The sequence below is a fragment of the Phalangium opilio genome, unplaced genomic scaffold (assembly GCF_054372755.1).
Source record: "Phalangium opilio isolate 3A_F unplaced genomic scaffold, DU_Popi_V2 ptg000093l_1, whole genome shotgun sequence".
Classification (NCBI taxonomy): domain Eukaryota; kingdom Metazoa; phylum Arthropoda; class Arachnida; order Opiliones; family Phalangiidae; genus Phalangium; species Phalangium opilio.
Window position 1 is genome coordinate 2,699,482 of NW_028324198.1, and position 15,057 is coordinate 2,714,538.

Sequence of the window (15,057 nt, forward strand, 5' to 3'; positions counted from 1 at the left end):
AAACGAAAGGTTGGTGGTTCGAGCCCACCCGGGAGCGTTGTTTTGAAGTCTTAGAAATAACGTAAAAAGGAAATAGTTTTCCACAATACTTGAAGGTCATACTTTGCGTAAGATTCCGTGGCGCAAGGGTCAGCGCGTTCGGCTGTTAACCGAAAGGTTGGTGGTTCGAGCCCACTCGGGAGCGTTGTTTTGAAGTTTTAGAAGTAACGTAAAAAGGAAATATTTTTCCACAATACTTGACGATCAATCTTTGCCTAAGCTTCCGTGGCGCAATGGTTAGCGCGTTCGGCTGTTAACCGAAAGGTTGGTGGTTCGAGCCCACCCGGGAGCGTTGTTTTGAAGTCTTAGAAGTAACGTAAAAAGGAAATATTTTTCCACAATACTTGAAGACCATTCTTGCTTAACCTTCCGTGGCGCAATCGTGAGCGCGTTCGGCTGTTAACCGTAAAGTTGGTGGTTCGAGCCCACCTTAGAGCTTTGTTTCGAAGTCTTAGAAAAAACTTAAAAACGTCATATTCTTTCAAAATACTTGACGATAATTTTTGCTAAGCTTCCAAGGCGCAATGGTAAGCGCATTAGGCTGTTAACCGTAAGGTTGGTGCTTCGAGCCCACCCGGGAGCGTTGTTTTGAAGTCTTAGAAGTAACGTAAAAAGGAAATATTTTTCCACAATACTTGAAGACCATTCTTGCTTAAGCTTCCGTGGCGCAATGGCTAGCGCGTTCGGCTGTTAACCGAAAGGTTGGTGGTTCGAGCCCACCCGGGAGCGTTGTTTTGAAGTCTTGGAAGTAACGTAAAAAGGAAATATTTTTCCACAATACTTGACGATAATTCTTTGCCTAAGCTTCCACGGCGCAATGGCTAGCGCGTTCGGCTGTTAACAGAAAGGTTGGTGGTTTGAGCCCACCCTGGTGCGTTGTTTTAAAGTCTTAGAAGTAACGTAAAAAGGAAATATTTTTCCACAATACTTAAAGATCATTCTTTGCCTAAGCTTCCGTGGCGCAATGGTTAGCGCGTTCGGCTGTTAACCGAAAGGTTGGTGGTTCGAGCCCACCCGGGAGCGTTGTTTGGAAGTCTTAGAAGTAACGTAAATAGGAAATATTTTTCCACAATACTTGAAGCCCATTCTTGCTTAAGCTTCCGTGGCGCAATGGTTAGCGCGTTCGGCTGTCAACCGAAAGGTTGGTGGTTCGAGCCAACCCGGGAGCGTTGTTTTGAAGTCTTAGAAATAACGTAAAAAGGAAACATTTTTCCACTATACTTGAAGGTCATTCTTTGCTTAAGATTCCGTAGCGCAAGGGTTAGCGCGTTCGGCTGTTAACCGAAAGGTTGGTGGTTCGAGCCCACCCGGGAGCGTTGTTTTGAAGTCTTGAAAGTAACGTTAAAAGGAAATATTTTTCCACAATACTTGAAGACCATTCTTGCTTAAGCTTCCGTGGCGCAATGGCTAGCGCGTTCGGCTGTTAACCGAAAGGTTGGTGGTTCGAGCCCACCCGGGAGCGTTGTTTTGAAATTTTAGAAGTAACGTAAAAAGGAAATATTTTTCCACAATACTTGAAGGTCATTCTTTGCGTAAGATTCCGTGGCGCAAGGGTTAGCGCGTTCGGCTGTTAACCGAAAGGTTGGTGGTTCGAGCCCACTCGCGAGCGTTGTTTTGAAGTTTTAGAAGTAACGTAAAAAGGAAATATTTTTCCACAATACTTGAAGACCATTCTTGCTTAAGCTTCCGTGGCGCAATCGTGAGCGGGTTCGGCTGTTAACCGTAAAGTTGGTGGTTCGAGCCCACCTTAGAGCTTTGTTTCGAAGTCTTAGAAAAAACGTAAAAACGTCATATTCTTTCAAAATACTTGACGATAATTTTTGCTAAGCTTCCAAGGCGCAATGGTAAGCGCATAAGGCTGTTAACCGTAAGGTTCGTGCTTCGAGCCCCCCCGGGAGCGTTGTTTTGAAGTCTTAGAAGTAACGTAAAAAGGAAATATTTTTCCACAATACTTGAAGACCATTCTTGCTTAAGCTTCCGTGGCGCAATGGTTAGCGCGTTCGGCTGTTAACCGAAAGTTTGGTGGTTCGAGCCCACCCGGGAGCGTTGTTTTGAAGTCTTGGAAGTAACGTAAAAAGGAAATATTTTTCCACAATACTTGACGATAATTTTTTGCCTAAGCTTCCACGGCGCAATGGCTAGCGCGTTCGGCTGTTAACAGAAAGGTTGGTGGTTTGAGCCCACCCTGGTGCGTTGTTTTGAAGTCTTAGAAGTAACGTAAAAAGGAATTATTTTTCCACAATACTTGAAGATCATTCTTTGCCTAAGCTTCCGTGGCGCAATGGCTAGCGCGTTCGGCTGTTAACCGAAAGGTTGGTGGTTCGAGCCCACCCGGGAGCGTTGTTTTAAAATTTTAGAAGTAACGTAAAAAAGAAATATTTTTCCACAATACTTGACGATCATTATTTGCCTAAGCTTCCGTGGCGCAATGGTTGGCGCGTTCGGCTGTTAACCAAAAGGATGGTGGTTCAGGCCAACCCGGGAGCGTTGTTTTGAAGTCTTAAAAGTAACGTTAAAAGGAAATATTTTTCCACAATACTTGAAGACCATTCTTGCTTTAGCTTCCGTGGCGCAATGGTTAGCGCGTTCGGCTGTTTACCGTAAGGTTGGTGCTTCGAGCCCACCCGGGAGCGTTGTTTTGAAGTCTTAGAAGTAACGTAAAAAGGAAATATTTTTCCACAATACTTGACGATAATTCTTTGCCTAAGTTTCCGTGGCGCAATTGTTAGCGCGTTCGGCTGTTAAACGAAAGGTTGGTGGTTCGAGCCCACCCGGGAGCGTTGTTTTGAAGTCTTAGAAATAACGTAAAAAGGAAATAGTTTTCCACAATACTTGAAGGTCATACTTTGCGTAAGATTCCGTGGCGCAAGGGTCAGCGCGTTCGGCTGTTAACCGAAAGGTTGGTGGTTCGAGCCCACCTTAGAGCTTTGTTTCGAAGTCTTAGAAAAAACGTAAAAACGTCATATTCTTTCAAAATACTTGACGATAATTTTTGCTAAGCTTCCAAGGCGCAACGGTAAGCGCATTAGGCTGTTAACCGTAAGGTTGGTGCTTCGAGCCCACCCGGGAGCGTTGTTTTGAGGTCTTAGAAGTAACGTAAAAAGGAAATATTTTTCCACAATACTTGAAGACCATTCTTGCTTAAGCTTCCGTGGCGCAATGGCTAGCGCGTTCGGCTGTTTTAAACCGAAAGGTTGGTGGTTCGAGCCCACCCGGGAGCGTTGTTTTGAAGTCTTGGAAGTAACGTAAAAAGGAAATATTTTTCCACAATACTTGACGATAATTCTTTGCCTAAGCTTCCACGGCGCAATGGCAAGCGCGTTCGGCTGTTAACAGAAAGGTTGGTGGTTTGAGCCCACCCTGGTGCGTTGTTTTCAAGTCTTAGAAGTAACGTAAAAAGGAAATATTTTTCCACAATACTTGAAGATCATTCTTTGCCTAAGCTTCCGTGTCGCAATGGCTAGCGCGTTCGGCTGTTAACCGAAAGGTTGGTGGTTCGAGCCCACCCGGGAGCGTTGTTTTAAAATTTTAGAAGTAACGTAAAAAAGAAATATTTTTCCACAATACTTGAAGGTCATACTTTGCGTAAGATTCCGTGGCGCAAGGGTCAGCGCGTTCGGCTGTTAACCGAAAGGTTGGTGGTTCGAGCCCACTCGGGAGCGTTGTTTTGAAGTTTTAGAAAAAACGTAAAAACGTCATATTCTTTCAAAATACTTGACGATAATTTTTGCTAAGCTTCCAAGGCGCAATGGTAAGCGCATAAGGCTGTTAACCGTAAGGTTGGTGCTTCGAGCCCACCCGGGAGCGTTGTTTTGAAGTCTTAGAAGTAACGTAAAAAGGAAATATTTTTCCACAATACTTGAAGACCATTCTTGCTTAAGCTTCCGTGGCGCAATGGCTAGCGCGTTCGGCTGTTAACCGAAAGGTTGGTGGTTCGAGCCCACCCGGGAGCGTTGTTTTAAAATTTTAGAAGTAACGTAAAAAAGAAATATTTTTCCACAATACTTGACGATCATTATTTGCCTAAGCTTCCGTGGCGCAATGGTTGGCGCGTTCGGCTGTTAACCGAAAGGATGGTGGTTCAGGCCAACCCGGGAGCGTTGTTTTGAAGTCTTAAAAGTAACGTTAAAAGGAAATATTTTTCCACAATACTTGAAGACCATTCTTGTTTTAGCTTCCGTGGCGCAATGGTTAGCGCGTTCGGCTGTTAACCGAAAGGTTGGTGGTTCGAGCCCACCCGGGAGCGCTGTTTGGGAGTCTTAGAAGTAACGTAAATAGGAAATATTTTTCCACAATACTTGAAGACCATTCTTGCTTAAGCTTCCGTGGCGCAATCGTGAGCGCGTTCGGCTGTTAACCGAAAGGTTGGTGGTTCGAGCCCACTCGGGAGCGTTGTTTTGAAGTTTTAGAAAAAACGTAAAAACGTCATATTCTTTCAAAATACTTGACGATAATTTTTTCCTAAGCTTCCAAGGCGCAATGGTAAGCGCATTAGGCTGTTTACCGTAAGGTTGGTGCTTCGAGCCCACCCGGGAGCGTTGTTTTGAAGTCTTAGAAGTAACGTAAAAAGGAAATATTTTTCCACAATACTTGACGATAATTCTTTGCCAAAGTTTCCGTGGCGCAATTGTTAGCGCGTTCGGCTGTTAAACGAAAGGTTGGTGGTTCGAGCCCACCCGGGAGCGTTGTTTTGAAGTCTTAGAAATAACGTAAAAAGGAAATAGTTTTCCACAATACTTGAAGGTCATACTTTGCGTAAGATTCCGTGGCGCAAGGGTCAGCGCGTTCGGCTGTTAACCGAAAGGTTGGTGGTTCGAGCCCACTCGGGAGCGTTGTTTTGAAGTTTTAGAAGTAACGTAAAAAGGAAATATTTTTCCACAATACTTGACGATCATTCTTCGCCTAAGCTTCCGTGGCGCAATGGTTAGCGCGTTCGGCTGTTAACCGAAAGGTTGGTGGTTCGAGCCCACCCGGGAGCGTTGTTTTGAAGTCTTAGAAGTAACGTAAAAAGGAAATATTTTTCCACAATACTTGAAGACCATTCTTGCTTAAGCTTCCGTGGCGCAATCGTGAGCGCGTTCGGCTGTTAACCGAAAGGTTGGTGGTTCGAGCCCACCCGGGAGCGTTGTTTGGAAGTCTTAGAAGTAACGTAAATAGGAAATATTTTTCCACAATACTTGAAGCCCATTCTTGCTTAAGCTTCCGTGGCGCAATGGTTAGCGCGTTCGGCTGTCAACCGAAAGGTTGGTGGTTCGAGCCAACCCGGGAGCGTTGTTTTGAAGTCTTCGAAATAACGTAAAAAGGAAACATTTTTCCACTATACTTGAAGGTCATTCTTTGCTTAAGATTCCGTAGCGCAAGGGTTAGCGCGTTCGGCTGTTAACCGAAAGGTTGGTGGTTCGAGCCCACTCGCGAGCGTTGTTTTGAAGTTTTAGAAGTAACGTAAAAAGGAAATATTTTTCCACAATACTTGAAGGTCATTCTTTGCGTAAGATTCCGTGGCGCAAGGGTTAGCGCGTTCGGCTGTTAACCGAAAGGTTGGTGGTTCGAGCCCACTCGCGAGCGTTGTTTTGAAGTTTTAGAAGTAACGTAAAAAGGAAATATTTTTCCACAATACTTGAAGACCATTCTTGCTTAAGCTTCCGTGGCGCAATCGTGAGCGGGTTCGGCTGTTAACCGTAAAGTTGGTGGTTCGAGCCCACCTTAGAGCTTTGTTTCGAAGTTTTAGAAAAAACGTAAAAACGTCATATTCTTTCAAAATACTTGACGATAATTTTTGCTAAGCTTCCAAGGCGCAATGGTAAGCGCATAAGGCTGTTAACCGTAAGGTTGGTGCTTCGAGCCCACCCGGGAGCGTTGTTTTGAAGTCTTAGAAGTAACGTAAAAAGGAAATATTTTTCCACAATACTTGAAGACCATTCTTGCTTAAGCTTCCGTGGCGCAATGGTTAGCGCGTTCGGCTGTTAACCGAAAGTTTGGTGGTTCGAGCCCACCCGGGAGCGTTGTTTTGAAGTCTTGGAAGTAACGTAAAAAGGAAATATTTTTCCACAATACTTGACGATAATTTTTTGCCTAAGCTTCCACGGCGCAATGGCTAGCGCGTTCGGCTGTTAACAGAAAGGTGGGTGGTTTGAGCCCACCCTGGTGCGTTGTTTTGAAGTCTTAGAAGTAACGTAAAAAGGAATTATTTTTCCACAATACTTGAAGATCATTCTTTGCCTAAGCTTCCGTGGCGCAATGGCTAGCGCGTTCGGCTGTTAACCGAAAGGTTGGTGGTTCGAGCCCACCCGGGAGCGTTGTTTTAAAATTTTAGAAGTAACGTAAAAAAGAAATATTTTTCCACAATACTTGACGATCATTATTTGCCTAAGCTTCCGTGGCGCAATGGTTGGCGCGTTCGGCTGTTAACCAAAAGGATGGTGGTTCAGGCCAACCCGGGAGCGTTGTTTTGAAGTCTTAAAAGTAACGTTAAAAGGAAATATTTTTCCACAATACTTGAAGACCATTCTTGCTTTAGCTTCCGTGGCGCAATGGTTAGCGCGTTCGGCTGTTTACCGTAAGGTTGGTGCTTCGAGCCCACCCGGGAGCGTTGTTTTGAAGTCTTAGAAGTAACGTAAAAAGGAAATATTTTTCCACAATACTTGACGATAATTCTTTGCTTAAGTTTCCGTGGCGCAATTGTTAGCGCGTTCGGCTGTTAAACGAAAGGTTGGTGGTTCGAGCCCACCCGGGAGCGTTGTTTTGAAGTCTTAGAAATAACGTAAAAAGGAAATAGTTTTCCACAATACTTGAAGGTCATACTTTGCGTAAGATTCCGTGGCGCAAGGGTCAGCGCGTTCGGCTGTTAACCGAAAGGTTGGTGGTTCGAGCCCACCTTAGAGCTTTGTTTCGAAGTCTTAGAAAAAACGTAAAAACGTCATATTCTTTCAAAATACTTGACGATAATTTTTGCTAAGCTTCCAAGGCGCAACGGTAAGCGCATTAGGCTGTTAACCGTAAGGTTGGTGCTTCGAGCCCACCCGGGAGCGTTGTTTTGAGGTCTTAGAAGTAACGTAAAAAGGAAATATTTTTCCACAATACTTGAAGACCATTCTTGCTTAAGCTTCCGTGGCGCAATGGCTAGCGCGTTCGGCTGTTTTAAACCGAAAAGTTGGTGGTTCGAGCCCACCCGGGAGCGTTGTTTTGAAGTCTTGGAAGTAACGTAAAAAGGAAATATTTTTCCACAATACTTGACGATAATTCTTTGCCTAAGCTTCCACGGCGCAATGGCAAGCGCGTTCGGCTGTTAACAGAAAGGTTGGTGGTTTGAGCCCACCCTGGTGCGTTGTTTTCAAGTCTTAGAAGTAACGTAAAAAGGAAATATTTTTCCACAATACTTGAAGATCATTCTTTGCCTAAGCTTCCGTGTCGCAATGGCTAGCGCGTTCGGCTGTTAACCGAAAGGTTGGTGGTTCGAGCCCACCCGGGAGCGTTGTTTTAAAATTTTAGAAGTAACGTAAAAAAGAAATATTTTTCCACAATACTTGAAGGTCATACTTTGCGTAAGATTCCGTGGCGCAAGGGTCAGCGCGTTCGGCTGTTAACCGAAAGGTTGGTGGTTCGAGCCCACTCGGGAGCGTTGTTTTGAAGTTTTAGAAAAAACGTAAAAACGTCATATTCTTTCAAAATACTTGACGATAATTTTTGCTAAGCTTCCAAGGCACAATGGTAAGCGCATAAGGCTGTTAACCGTAAGGTTGGTGCTTCGAGCCCACCCGGGAGCGTTGTTTTGAAGTCTTAGAAGTAACGTAAAAAGGAAATATTTTTCCACAATACTTGAAGACCATTCTTGCTTAAGCTTCCGTGGCGCAATGGCTAGCGCGTTCGGCTGTTAACCGAAAGGTTGGTGGTTCGAGCCCACCCGGGAGCGTTGTTTTAAAATTTTAGAAGTAACGTAAAAAAGAAATATTTTTCCACAATACTTGACGATCATTATTTGCCTAAACTTCCGTGGCGCAATGGTTGGCGCGTTCGGCTGTTAACCGAAAGGATGGTGGTTCAGGCCAACCCGGGAGCGTTGTTTTGAAGTCTTAAAAGTAACGTTAAAAGGAAATATTTTTCCACAATACTTGAAGACCATTCTTGTTTTAGCTTCCGTGGCGCAATGGTTAGCGCGTTCGGCTGTTAACCGAAAGGTTGGTGGTTCGAGCCCACCCGGGAGCGCTGTTTGGGAGTCTTAGAAGTAACGTAAATAGGAAATATTTTTCCACAATACTTGAAGACCATTCTTGCTTAAGCTTCCGTGGCGCAATCGTGAGCGCGTTCGGCTGTTAACCGAAAGGTTGGTGGTTCGAGCCCACTCGGGAGCGTTGTTTTGAAGTTTTAGAAAAAACGTAAAAACGTCATATTCTTTCAAAATACTTGACGATAATTTTTGCTAAGCTTCCAAGGCGCAATGGTAAGCGCATAAGGCTGTTAACCGTAAGGTTGGTGGTTCGAGCCCACCTTGGACCTTTGTTTTGAAGTCTTAGAAAAAACGTAAAAACGTCATATTCTTTCAAAATACTTGACGATCATTTTTTCCTAAGCTTCCAAGGCGCAATGGTAAGCGCATTAGGCTGTTTACCGTAAGGTTGGTGCTTCGAGCCCACCCGGGAGCGTTGTTTTGAAGTCTTAGAAGTAACGTAAAAAGGAAATATTTTTCCACAATACTTGACGATAATTCTTTGCCAAAGTTTCCGTGGCGCAATTGTTAGCGCGTTCGGCTGTTAAACGAAAGGTTGGTGGTTCGAGCCCACCCGGGAGCGTTGTTTTGAAGTCTTAGAAATAACGTAAAAAGGAAATAGTTTTCCACAATACTTGAAGGTCATACTTTGCGTAAGATTCCGTGGCGCAAGGGTCAGCGCGTTCGGCTGTTAACCGAAAGGTTGGTGGTTCGAGCCCACTCGGGAGCGTTGTTTTGAAGTTTTAGAAGTAACGTAAAAAGGAAATATTTTTCCACAATACTTGACGATCATTCTTCGCCTAAGCTTCCGTGGCGCAATGGTTAGCGCGTTCGGCTGTTAACCGAAAGGTTGGTGGTTCGAGCCCACCCGGGAGCGTTGTTTTGAAGTCTTAGAAGTAACGTAAAAAGGAAATATTTTTCCACAATACTTGAAGACCATTCTTGCTTAAGCTTCCGTGGCGCAATCGTGAGCGCGTTCGGCTGTTAACCGTAAAGTTGGTGGTTCGAGCCCACCTTAGAGCTTTGTTTCGAAGTCTTAGAAAAAACGTAAAAACGTCATATTCTTTCAAAATACTTGACGATAATTTTTGCTAAGCTTCCAAGGCGCAACGGTAAGCGCATTAGGCTGTTAACCGTAAGGTTGGTGCTTCGAGCCCACCCGGGAGCGTTGTTTTGAGGTCTTAGAAGTAACGTAAAAAGGAAATATTTTTCCACAATACTTGAAGACCATTCTTGCTTAAGCTTCCGTGGCGCAATGGTTAGCGCGTTCGGCTGTAAACCGAAAGTTTGGTGGTTCGAGCCCACGCAGGAGCTTTGTTTTGAAGTGTTAGTTAGAAGTAACGTAAATAGGAAATATATTGTTTGCCTAAGCTTCCGTGGCGCAATGGTTAGCGCGTTCGGCTCTTAACCAAAAGGTTGGTGGTTCGAGCCCACCCGGGAGCGTTGTTTTGAAGTCTTAAAAGTAACATAAATAGGAAATATTTTTCCAAAATACTTGACTATCATTCTTTGTCTAAGCTTCCGTGGCGTAATGGTTAGCACGTTCGGCTGTTAAGCGAAAGGTTGGTGGTTCGAACCCACCCGGGACCGTTGATTTGAGGTCTTAGAAGTATCGTAAAAAGGAAATATTTTTTCGAAATACTTGACGATCATTTTTTGCTAAGCTTCCGTGGCGCAATGGTTAGCACGTTCGGCTGATAACCGAAAGGTTGGTGGTTCGAGCCCACCCGGGAGCGTTGTTTTGAAGTCTTAGAAATAACGTAAAAAGGAAATATTTTTCCACAATACTTGAAGGTCATACTTTGCGTAAGATTCCGTGACGCAAGGGTTAGCGCGTTCGGCTCTTAAACGAAAGGTTGGTGGTTCGGGTGTACCTCGTATGAGCAGTTCCCACTAGAGCAGTTCTCGAAATAGCAGCCGCGATTCCAAAAAAACAGCGGTGTTCTTCAAAACTGCTGTTTTAGAAATAGCGGCTGCTGTTTTAGAAATAGCGGCCGCTGTTTTAGAAATAGCGGCTGCTATTTTGGGAAATAGCTGTGTTTGTCTTCAGTTTCGAGTATTTCTTAACAATTCAGTTATATTCGCTGTTTTCGAAAACTACCTTATTCTGTGATCATTTAGTCAGTAATGTGACCTACTAACAGATCGTGTTTTAAAGTACACTTAAATATTACACTATTCTTCAGGCTGTATCAGTTTACAATTCTAATACCAGATTAGAAAATATTTCAAGAAAGCTTATTTTATTTCGGAAGTAGATAATTGTAAACAGTATTTCTTTGGAAAAGGCATATTATTATTTGGGAAGTGAAAGAAGATCAACAACAATATTTTGGAAAAGGCGTAACATTGTTACACCATTTCCAAAATATTACTAACCTAAGTCTAACCAATCAAAACAAAACCTAAAAACCTAAAAACCCAACCGAACCAAACCCAACCCAACCCAACCTAACCTAACCTAACCTAACCAAACCTAACCAAACCTAACCAAACCTAACCAAACCTAACCAAACCTAACCTAACCTAACCTAACCTAACCAAACCTAACCAAACCTAACCTAACCTAACCTAACCTTACCAAACCTAACCTAACCTAACCTAACCTTACCAAACCTAACCTAACCTAACCTAACCTAACCTAACCTAACCTAACACTATTGGGGGTTCAAATAATCAACTTGAAGCAAACCATATCTGACCTAGTTCTATTTAAGTTCATTTTACACAGCGTACACAACAAACAACAGTCGTTTTTCGCATTCCTGTTTTTCTGCTCTTTTGAGAACTGCTGTAATGGTACGCCGCGTTTACAAGAACCGCTGTAATGGTACGCCGCGTTTACGAGAACCGCTGTATCGGTAACTGTTGTAACGGGTAAACTGCCATTTCGGGAAACCGCTATTTAGGGAACTGCTGATATGAGGACCGCTATTATGGAATCCGCTCATACGGGAACCGCTCATCTGAGGGCTTCCCGGTGGTTCGAGCCCCCCCGGGAGCGTTGTTTTGAAGTCTTAGAAGTAACGTAAAAAGAAATATTTTTCCACAATACTTTAAGATCATTCTTTGCCTAAGCTTCCGTGGCGCAGTGGTTAGCGCGTTCGGCTGATAACCGAAAGGTTGGTGGTTCGAGCCCACCCGGGAGCGTTGTTTTGAAGTCTTAGAAGTAACGTAAAAAGAAATATTTTTCCTCAATACTTGACGTTAATTCTTTGCTAAGTTTCCGTGGCGCAATGGTCAGCGCGTTCGGCTGTAAACCGAAAGTTTGGTGGTTCGAGCCCACCCGGGAGCGTTGTTTTGAAGTCTTAGAAGTAACGTAAATAGGAAATATATTGTTTGCCTAAGCTTCCGTGGCGCAATGGTTAGCGCGTTCGGCTCTTAACCAAAAGGTTGGTGGTTCGAGCCCACCCGGGAGCGTTGTTTTGAAGTCTTAAAAGTAACATAAATAGGAAATATTTTTCCAAAATACTTGACGATCATTCTTTGCCAAAGCTTCCGTGGCTTAATGGTCAGCGCGTTCGGCTGTTTACCGAAAGGTTGGTGGTTCGCGCCAACCATGGAGCGTTGTCTTGAAGTCTTAGAAGTAACGTAAAAAGGAAATATTTTTCCACAATACTTGACGATCATTGTTTGCCTAAGCTTCCGTGGCGCAATGGTTAGCGCGTTCGGCTGTTAACCGAAAGGTTGGTGGTTCGAGCCCACCCGGGAATGTTGTTTTGAAGTCTTAGAAGTAACGTAAAAAGGAAATATTTTTCCACAATATTTGACTATCATTCTTTGTCTAAGCTTCCGTGGCGTAATGGTTAGCGCGTTCGGCTGTTAAGCGAAAGGTTGGTGGTTCGAACCCACCCGGGACCGTTGATTTGAGGTCTTAGAAGTATCGTAAAAAGGAAATATTTTTTCGAAATACTTGACGATCATTTTTTGCTAAGCTTCCGTGGCGCAATGGTTAGCGCGTTCGGCTGTTAACCGAAAGGTTGGTGTTTCGAGCCCACCCGGGAATGTTGTTTTGAAGTCCTAGAAGTAACGTAAAAAGGAAATATTTTCACAATACTTGAAGATCATTCTTTGCCTAAGCTTCCGTGGCTCAATGGTTAGCGCGTTCGGCTGTTAACCGAAAGGTTGGTGGTTCGAGCCCACCCAGGACCGTTGTTTTGAAGTCTTAGAAGTAACGTAAATAGGAAATATTTTTCCAAAATACTTGACGATCATTCTTTGCCTAAACTTCAGTGGCGCAATGGTTAGCGCGTTCGGCTGTTAACCGAAAGGTTGGTGGTTCGAGCCCACCCGGGAGCGTTGTTTTGAAGTGTTAGAAGTAACGTAAATAGGAAATATTTTTCCAAAATACTTGACGATCATGCTTTGCCAAAGCTTCCGTGGCGCAATGGTTAGCGCGTTCGGCTGTTAACCGAAAGGTTGGTGGTTCGCGCCAACCATGGAGCGTTGTTTTGAAGTCTTAGAAGTAACGTAAAAAGGAAAGATTTTTCCACAATACTTGACGATCATTGTTTGCCAAGCTTCCGTGGCGCAACGGTTAGCGCGTTCGGATGTTAACCGAAAGGTTGGTGGTTCGCGCCAACCATGGAGCGTTGTTTTTAAGTCTTAGAAGTAACGTAAAAAGGAAATACTTTTCCACAATACTTGACGATCGTTTTTTGCCAAGCTTCCGTGGCGCAATTGTAAGCTCATTCGGCTGTTAACCGAAAGGATGGTGGTTCGAGCCAACCAGGGAGCCTTGTTTTGAAGTCTTAGAATTTACGTTAAATGGAAATATTATTCCACAATACTTGACGATCATTGTTTGCCTAAGCTTCCGTGGCTCAATGGTTAGCGTGTTCGGCGATTAACCGAAAGGTTGGTGGTTCGCGCCAACCATGGAGCGTTGTTTTGAAGTCTTAGAAGTAACGTAAAAAGGAAATATTTTTCCACAATACTTGACGATCATTCTTTGCCTAGGCTTCCGTGGCGCAATGGTTAGCGCGTTCGGCTGTTAACAGAAAGGTTGGTGGTTCGAGCCCACCCGGGAGCGTTGTTTTAAAGTCTTATAAATAACGTAAAAAGGAAATATTTTTCTACAATACTTGAAGATCATTCTTTGCGTAAGTTTCCGTGGCACAAGGGTAAGCACGTTCGGCTGTTAACCGAAAGGTTGGTGGATCGAGCACACCCGGGAGCGTTGTTTTGAAGTCTTGGAAGTAACGTAAAAAGAAATGTTTTTCCACAATACTTGACGATAATTCTTTGCCTAAGCTTCCGTGGCGCAATGGTTAGCGTGTTCGGCTGTTTACCGAAAGGTTGGTGGATCGAGCACACCCGGGAGCGTTGTTTTGAAGTCTTAGAAGTAACGTAAAAAGGAAATATTTTTCCAAAATACTTGACGATCAATCTTTGCCTTAGCTTCCGTGGCGCAATGGTGACCGCGTTCGGCTGTTAACCGAAAGGGTGTTGGCTCGAGCCCACCCGGGAGCGTTGTTTTGAAGTCTTAGAAGTAACGTAAAAATGAAATATTTTTCCACAATACTTGACGATCGTTTTTTGCCAAGCTTCCGTGGCGCAATGGTAAGCTCATTCGGCTGTAAACCGAAAGGTTGGTGGTTCGAGCCCACCCAGGAGCTTTGTTTTGAAGTGTTAGAAGTAACGTAAAAAGGAAATATTTTTCCACAATACTTGACGATCATTGTTTGCCTAAGCTTCCGTGGCGCAATGGTTAGCGCGTTTGGCTGTTAACCGAATGGGTGGTGGTTCGAGCCCACCCGGGAGGGTTGTTTTGAAGTCTTAGAAGTAACGTTAAAAGGAAATATTTTTCCACAATACTTGACGATCATTCTTTGCCTAAGCTTCCGTGGCGCAATGATTAGGTGGGCGTTATCTCATTTGATTTGAAAAATATCATTTGTCTTTTTTACCAATGCCTAACCGTTTAGACTTTTTTTAAAGCAATCTTAGCACCAAAAAATATTTTTTGATACAAAATAAATGTTTTATATTCTTATTAAGAATAAAACAAGAGGATAAAAAAGGTCTGTCCTCTCGTAATTTTTTAAGCTTTTATCATGATTACTCTATACAACAGTAACAAGGAGTATAAACCCATTAGTGGAAGCAGTATTTATTTCCCGAAACAATCTCGCTTATGTTTATCCTCTCTAGGCTTCGCTAAAAACGTATTACTCCTTCGTAAAATATTAATAGACAGGCAAGGATTCATACCATTAAAGAAGGAGCGCAATATTATCCATATTTTCATTTCATATACAGAGAAAAGAAATTATTATGTTTCTGAGAGCAGCTTCCCATTTTTGTTGTTGTTTTGAAAAGTATATCGAAATAAACGGGCCTTGATAGATATAGGAGGCAATGAAGGAAATATATCGCATGCACGGGCCCTGGTAGATATAGGAGGCGATGATAATCTCTCTCTTTGCACGAGAGGTTATCTTTAATATTTAAATAAATATAATTATTTTTTACTTCTCCGTGTGACGTAGTCCAGGAGAGGTTCTGTAACGGCCGTGTCTGTCTGTGTGTCTGTGTGTGTGTCTGTCTGTCTGTCTGTCCGTTGTTACACCCACGTGACCGCGTTCGCAGTTTGCGTATCGGAGCAAACGTGTTCCCAATTTCCGGACCGCATTGACAGTTCACAGAAATTTGGAAAATTGTATTTCTCTCCGTTTGCTACTCTATACCTGAGTACTCATACCACCATGTTTGGTCTTCGTCCATCCCATATGAACACCAGCCTGGTACTTTTCTGGCTTCCACCACCACCATCTTCTATTCTTTGTCAATCCCACATTGACACCAGTCTGCAC

At 43.6% G+C, this 15,057-nt stretch overlaps 15 non-coding genes across 15 annotated transcripts; all 15 read left to right on the forward strand.

Annotated features, from left to right (window-relative positions):
• The first annotated feature begins 258 nt into the window (after positions 1–258).
• On the forward strand, positions 259–331 carry TRNAN-GUU (transfer RNA asparagine (anticodon GUU)). The gene has a single exon. It is a non-coding gene; the product is annotated as a tRNA-Asn (tRNA).
• Positions 332–989: 658 nt separating this feature from the next.
• TRNAN-GUU (transfer RNA asparagine (anticodon GUU)) lies at positions 990–1,062 on the forward strand. The gene has a single exon. It is a non-coding gene; the product is annotated as a tRNA-Asn (tRNA).
• A 73-nt stretch (positions 1,063–1,135) lies between these two features.
• TRNAD-GUC (transfer RNA aspartic acid (anticodon GUC)) lies at positions 1,136–1,208 on the forward strand. The gene has a single exon. It is a non-coding gene; the product is annotated as a tRNA-Asp (tRNA).
• Positions 1,209–4,212: 3,004 nt separating this feature from the next.
• On the forward strand, positions 4,213–4,285 carry TRNAN-GUU (transfer RNA asparagine (anticodon GUU)). The gene has a single exon. It is a non-coding gene; the product is annotated as a tRNA-Asn (tRNA).
• A 660-nt stretch (positions 4,286–4,945) lies between these two features.
• On the forward strand, positions 4,946–5,018 carry TRNAN-GUU (transfer RNA asparagine (anticodon GUU)). The gene has a single exon. It is a non-coding gene; the product is annotated as a tRNA-Asn (tRNA).
• A 219-nt stretch (positions 5,019–5,237) lies between these two features.
• On the forward strand, positions 5,238–5,310 carry TRNAD-GUC (transfer RNA aspartic acid (anticodon GUC)). The gene has a single exon. It is a non-coding gene; the product is annotated as a tRNA-Asp (tRNA).
• Positions 5,311–8,168: 2,858 nt separating this feature from the next.
• Positions 8,169–8,241, forward strand: TRNAN-GUU (transfer RNA asparagine (anticodon GUU)). Its single transcript has one exon. It is a non-coding gene; the product is annotated as a tRNA-Asn (tRNA).
• An 805-nt stretch (positions 8,242–9,046) lies between these two features.
• TRNAN-GUU (transfer RNA asparagine (anticodon GUU)) lies at positions 9,047–9,119 on the forward strand. The gene has a single exon. It is a non-coding gene; the product is annotated as a tRNA-Asn (tRNA).
• A 364-nt stretch (positions 9,120–9,483) lies between these two features.
• On the forward strand, positions 9,484–9,556 carry TRNAY-GUA (transfer RNA tyrosine (anticodon GUA)). The gene has a single exon. It is a non-coding gene; the product is annotated as a tRNA-Tyr (tRNA).
• A 56-nt stretch (positions 9,557–9,612) lies between these two features.
• Positions 9,613–9,685, forward strand: TRNAK-CUU (transfer RNA lysine (anticodon CUU)). Its single transcript has one exon. It is a non-coding gene; the product is annotated as a tRNA-Lys (tRNA).
• Positions 9,686–9,905: 220 nt separating this feature from the next.
• TRNAI-GAU (transfer RNA isoleucine (anticodon GAU)) lies at positions 9,906–9,978 on the forward strand. The gene has a single exon. It is a non-coding gene; the product is annotated as a tRNA-Ile (tRNA).
• Positions 9,979–11,319: 1,341 nt separating this feature from the next.
• On the forward strand, positions 11,320–11,392 carry TRNAI-GAU (transfer RNA isoleucine (anticodon GAU)). Its single transcript has one exon. It is a non-coding gene; the product is annotated as a tRNA-Ile (tRNA).
• A 72-nt stretch (positions 11,393–11,464) lies between these two features.
• TRNAY-GUA (transfer RNA tyrosine (anticodon GUA)) lies at positions 11,465–11,537 on the forward strand. Its single transcript has one exon. It is a non-coding gene; the product is annotated as a tRNA-Tyr (tRNA).
• Positions 11,538–11,589: 52 nt separating this feature from the next.
• Positions 11,590–11,662, forward strand: TRNAK-CUU (transfer RNA lysine (anticodon CUU)). The gene has a single exon. It is a non-coding gene; the product is annotated as a tRNA-Lys (tRNA).
• A 2,125-nt stretch (positions 11,663–13,787) lies between these two features.
• TRNAY-GUA (transfer RNA tyrosine (anticodon GUA)) lies at positions 13,788–13,860 on the forward strand. The gene has a single exon. It is a non-coding gene; the product is annotated as a tRNA-Tyr (tRNA).
• The last annotated feature ends 1,197 nt before the right edge of the window (positions 13,861–15,057 follow it).